Here is a 6,000-nt window from a genome sequence, read left to right on the forward strand (position 1 = left end):
GGACTAGGTTGTGAGCAATACTGATTGCGGCCTTATCATATAGCTGCAGTGGGACAGAAGTTGGCATACGGAGTTCGCGGAGCATGATACATAACCAAAGAGCTTCACAAATTTCTAAGGACATGAATCGAAATTCAACTTAATCACTGCATCGGACAGCGACATATTGTTTTATTGCTTTTCCACTTGACAAGATTGTCACATACAAATGAGCAAAACCCCGAGGGGAGCGTTGAACATGAACTGATCCGGCCCAATCAGCATCTGTATACACAGCAATCGATCGAAAGGTGTGGCGGAAAAAGAACAAACCTAAGCTTGGAGGTAGTTCTCGTAAGGGTTATGCATGAATTGACTCACTATTCCAACTACATGATATATGTCAGGGTAAGTATGAGCTAGGTATATGAGTTTTCCCACAATGCGCTGGTAATGAGTTTTGTTGACATGTATAGCATTGGAGATGTCAGATAATTTTTTATTAAGATTTATAGAAACACCAACAGGTTTGCACAGAAGAAGGTTGTTCTATGTCAAAAGGTTAATCACATATTTGCGCTGAGAGTGGTAAATTCCCCGTGAAGACCAAGCCACTTCCATGTGTAAGACGTACCAGAGATATTCCAAATCCTTCATCTCAAAGTACGAAGCAAGAATGTCTTTTACGGACTCCAATGCTAGCAAGTCATTACCTGTAAGAACAATATCGTCAACATAGACAATAAGAATAGTTATATGGCCATTGGAGGAAAGCTGGAAGTAGAGGTTGTGATCCGATTTAGCCTGAGTAAAACCATGGTCCACGACCACCTTTGTGAACTTGTCAAACCAGGCCCTAGGGGACTGTTTTAGCCTATAAAGGGACTTTCGTAGCCTGCATACTTGACCTTTGGAGGCAGTAAAATCAAAACTCGGAGTAAGAGACATTTACACCTCTTCTGTCAGCTCACCATTCAAGAATGCATTCTTCACATCCACTTGGAATAAATCTCAATTCATATTCAGTGCAAGTGATAACATGACCCAAATAGTGTTTAACTTAGTTGCTGAAGTAAATGTCTCTTCATAGTCAACTCCATAGGTCTGTGAGTATTCTTTGGCAACCAATCTTGCCTTGGTGTGTTCAAAGGACTCGTCAGAGTTGAACTTGGTGCTAAAAATTGATCGGCACCCTACAGCTTTCTTACCCCGTGGAAGGTCCACGACGTCCCACATATGATTCCGCTGAAGAGCATTCATCTCCTCCATTACAATGTTTTCCAGGCTAGATCAGCAAAAGCAACCTCGATAGTAGCAGTAATATGATGGTTTGTCAGCGCAATAGCAAAAGTTTTGTAGGTTAGCGATAAACTATCGAAAGACGCATATCTTGTCATAGAATAGAGGGAGCACGTCTGATTGCGTACCTTACTAGGGGAGCTCACCTCCTCATTTGAAGGAGGGTTTGTATTGAGGATGTCAACCGAAGGGGAGTCGAGATCCTGGAAGGAGGTAGCGGGATCCTGAGTTGGAGCATTGAGACGGGTGCGCCGAGTGTAGACAAAGACAGTGGAAGGAAGAGTGGTGCACTCAACAGGATAAGGGACTCCTTAGTGGTGGGAACAATGGGGGACCATCCATAGGAGTACGATAAGGGACATTGTTGGGAAAATTAAGCTCCCCCTCACTAAAAGTTGAGCTAGAGAAATATATAACATTTTCAAAGAAGGAGACATCAACACTCACATAAACTTTTTTTTGTGGTCGGATCAAGGCATCAATACCCCACTTGAGTTGTCGAGTAACCAATGAGGATACATTTTATGGATTTGGGGGAAGTTTACTCCGAGTAGGAGCAAAGTTCTGAATAAAGGCAGTGCATCCACATATTTTTTTATCAAAAGTGGAGATGACCCGATTGGCAGTAAAGCATGGCATTAGGACGGCTATGGCTTTTCAGAACTTGTGAATTTGGAAAGGATTCTATTTATGAGATAAGTGGTAGTTAAAATGACATTATTCCAAAAGTGTTTTCGGATATTGGATTGAAACGTAATTGAGCGAGCAATGTCAAGGAGGTGACGATTTTTTCTCTCGACTACCACATTTTGTTAAGGAGCGTCCGTGCAAGAAATATTTTCGATGATGCATTTACTTACCAAAATTCACTAAAAATAGAATTGAAAAACTCAAGGACATTGTAGATCCGAAGGACCAAATAAAAGTTTTGAATTGAGTTAAGACAAATGTGTAGATGTTTCGGAAGGCACATCAACTTCTGATTTATCCTTTAAAATGTAGACCCACGTCATCCGAGTTTGGTCATCAATTAAGGTAAAAAAACATCATTTATTGGTATGACTGGGAGTACGAGAAGCCCCCCATATGCCACTGTGAATGAGTGAGAACGAAGTGTAAAGTGTATAAGTGTGAGGTGGGTAATAGACCGGTGATGTTTTGCTAATTGACATGTCTCACAATTGAAAATAAAAAAAAATTATTAGAAAATATCATATGTCACAAATTTTTCAAATATTGAAAACTAGGATGACTTAAACAACAATGTAATAACATAATAAGACAATCAATGACCCAATATAGGCCACAACTTTTGACTGTCATGTCTTCACTCTCCATGTTGTCCTCTTGGAAGTAGTAGAGTTTGGTTACCATCTTAGCAGTTACAATCATCCTCCCCGAATAACGATCATGAAAAACAAAACCATCAAAAGAGAAATTAGCAACGCAATCTATATCACTTGTTGTCTTGTTTACTAATAATAAGTTATATTGCAATCAGGGAACATGTAAAATAGACTCCAGAGTTAGATCAGTAGTTAGTACAATCGACTCTTTACCAACAATGGAGCTACAGAATCCATCTGTAATTTTGACGATATTTTTTCCAGAGCATGGGTAGTAAGTCGAGTAGGCAGAGGTAGACCTAGGAAGACTTGGGCTTATTGTATTAAAAATGATCTTAATTTATTAGAACTAAATGAAAATATGACACTAAATAGGACGCAATGGATAAAAAAAAGGATTCATGTGGCCGACCCCACGTAGTGGGATTAAGGCTTTGTTGTTGTTGTTGTTGATGGGTAGTAAGTCGAGAAAGCTTATAAGTAGCCAATCATGCGATTCATTGCATCTGAATCAATAATTCATGGACTAGAAGGAAGAATAAACTGTGAGAGTCATCAGAAGAGTTCCTTGTCAAACATGGGAGGTTAGTGAGCACACAGAAACTTGATTGGATCCAAGACGCTAGATCAATTGCTCAATCTGGTTCTTTAGAGATTCAGAGAAATCTCGGATGCTCTGAGTAGGAGTTGGTTGAGTCATGTCTTGTTCGGTTGTCACTGTGAGTCCCTTTGTAGCAGAGAATTTAGCCAAAGGTTTGTATACTGGATTACCATGAAGTTTCCAACACTTGTCCCGAGTGTGGTTAAGTTTGTGACAGAAATCACAAGTATGGTGATCGTTCTGAGATGGCATGGACGAGGGCTGAGCACTATATGAGATCAAGACGAACGACTCAACTGAAGAAGTAGAAGTATCAAGAATGAAAAGTCTTCTGCTTTATTCCCGACGAAAACAACATCAGCTAAAGAAAGAGGATCCCGACAAAGAATACGACCTAGAACTTAGTCAGATCCTTCTCTACGATATTCTGGAAGAGGGATAAATCGGTCAGAGATTCCCTAGTGTAGTCATAGTACAAGTCGTATTTCATCCATAATGCAACAAGATTATTATAGTGCTAAGTCACGGTCTTTGACCCCTGTTTTGTTTTCCGAATCTTTTTAGATACCTCATAAAATTGGCTGAAATTTTCTACATCAGAGTAGGTATCACAAACAGTCGTCTAGAGAGCACTAGCTGAAGTGAGAAGCATGTACGAACGACCAAATGATAATTCCATGGCGTTGATCAGCCATGACATGACCATCGAATTCTCTACTTCCCAAGCTCCACATGTCGGGTCGGTCTTTGGAGGCTCACAAATCATACCCGTGAGATAACCGAAGACCGTTTGGAACCATTAGAGGAAGGTGATGTCGTTCAACTTATGAGTTGTGGTCAAGAAATTCATATTTTGGCATCTGATCCTCCAATATGTATGTGAGTGAGGTTTGGAGTCGATACTCCGGTGGAATCAAGAACACCTTTTCAAGTTGATTCAGTATTGGAGGAATCTGTCATAATTTTGACAGAGCCAAAAGATATGATGTTGTTTCGAGCCATCGATCAATTCCAATAGGGTCATGGTAGATGGATACAACTGCAGGAATTCAGATACCAATATAGAACTAAAGAGAAAACCATTTGGCTAAGTAAACAAGAAACTTGCGGCTACTGGAAGGACACAAAAGAAAAAACTTTCCTCCTGCTTGTCGGCCTTTTTTTTTGAAAATTTTTAAAATAAGATTTTAAATTTAAATTTAACATAATATATATAATGTAATTTTAATTTTGTAAAAACGAGTTTTTTTTATTTTGAAAAATGATAAAACCGGATATATCTCATATATCTAATAGTTTAAATAGTCGATGACGATACCTTAAATGATATATGATCTCGAAGGATGAACGTATCACTTATTGGTAAGTTTAACCATCTAAACTTTTAAAAGTTTGACTGTATCTTGGTCTGCAAATTTTATAGCCGACAAATTCCTCTATCTAATACAGATTAAACAATGTTTAGATTAATCTGGGTTCTTAATTCCCTATAAACGCAAACCCCTATAATTAATTACATCTTAGACAACCAAAGTAACCTAAGAAGACTCTTGATTAAGATCAGGGTTTCGTCTTCAGGAATCCAACGTTTAGGTTTCCACGATTGCTTGTATGAAAAGTCAAATGGGATAGGTTCAAATAAGAACAGTTATTTCCGGAATCCAAAGGAGTGAAAAGTAGATGTCGAAGATATGTCGAAGATACCAAATAAGATTCAAACTAATTTATGGTTTGATTTTACATATTTGAAAAAAATTATTTGATGTCTCGCTTCTGAAAATTATTTAGATATTCTAGACTTATATCTGCATGTCATATGCAAATAGCCCGAGAAAATAGGAGGATTTATGTCGTACCAAACGACTACCTCGGAATCCTAAAAAGTTTAGGATATATCGTACAATATAAAGTCGTTGAAAGTCCTAAAAGACGGTGTATGAGGATTTATGTCGTGTTAGACAAACGACCTCGACGTCCTATAGGTATGTTATTTAAATCTATCGAAGCTCAGTTGATGTTCCTCCTGCTGCTTCTTGTGTCATCTCGATCGTTTTCCGGAGTTGATCTTCACTCGACCACGTCGAAGCCTCATCCCGAGAAAAGGAGAGAGAAAAAAAAACCATACCTCGAACGGCCTATCCTAAGGTGTTATACAAACATGCAAGAAAAGCAATAATTAAAAGCATGAGTACAGGTGAATGTCTATAGCACGGTACGGTAAAGGAAAATAGCAACTGTGTAGTAAAGTACTATAACAAGAAAATACTGAAGTTGCTTGGTCTTCTCAATTTAAATAGCTTTTCATTGAAAATCTTCTAGTTAATGTGGAAGAGAAAATAGCTAAAACACGAGTCCAAAATTATTTCGACCAAGGCATACGCCAGTCGTACCATAAATCAAAACAAAAAATCACTACCAGACTTAAACTGGCCCAACAAATCATACTCTAGATGAGTTTGGAGAGATCGAGACAACTCTCATGAACTCACAAGGTCACACTGTAGAGCGGACACAATATGATTCACCACTGAAAGCTTCTCCAATTGAGTCGCATGAGCCAATACAGTGTGCGAGGCTGAGATATGTTGGACACTAACTACAGAGCTATAGAGCTCTCAATCTTAAATAAAAGGTGGATCAGCTCCTCCTGCTTCGCATGGGGCGAATGCACCCCGTTTCTGAAAATTAGGGGTTTGTAAAGCTTTCAACTTGTTCTCCCTCTTTAACAGGCCGATCATCTCTTATATGCAAATGATTAGATCTATTGGGGTACAC

The 6,000-nt window shown here is 38.8% G+C and overlaps 1 protein-coding gene across 2 annotated transcripts in view; it reads right to left on the reverse strand.

Annotated features, from left to right (window-relative positions):
* Positions 1-6,000, reverse strand: part of LOC110033858 (nicotinamide/nicotinic acid mononucleotide adenylyltransferase) — an 86,247-nt gene that overhangs the window by 61,584 nt on the left and 18,663 nt on the right. The gene's annotated exons all lie outside the window — the stretch shown is intronic.

The sequence above is a fragment of the Phalaenopsis equestris genome, unplaced genomic scaffold (assembly GCF_001263595.1).
Source record: "Phalaenopsis equestris unplaced genomic scaffold, ASM126359v1 Scaffold001307, whole genome shotgun sequence".
NCBI lineage: Eukaryota > Viridiplantae > Streptophyta > Magnoliopsida > Asparagales > Orchidaceae > Phalaenopsis > Phalaenopsis equestris.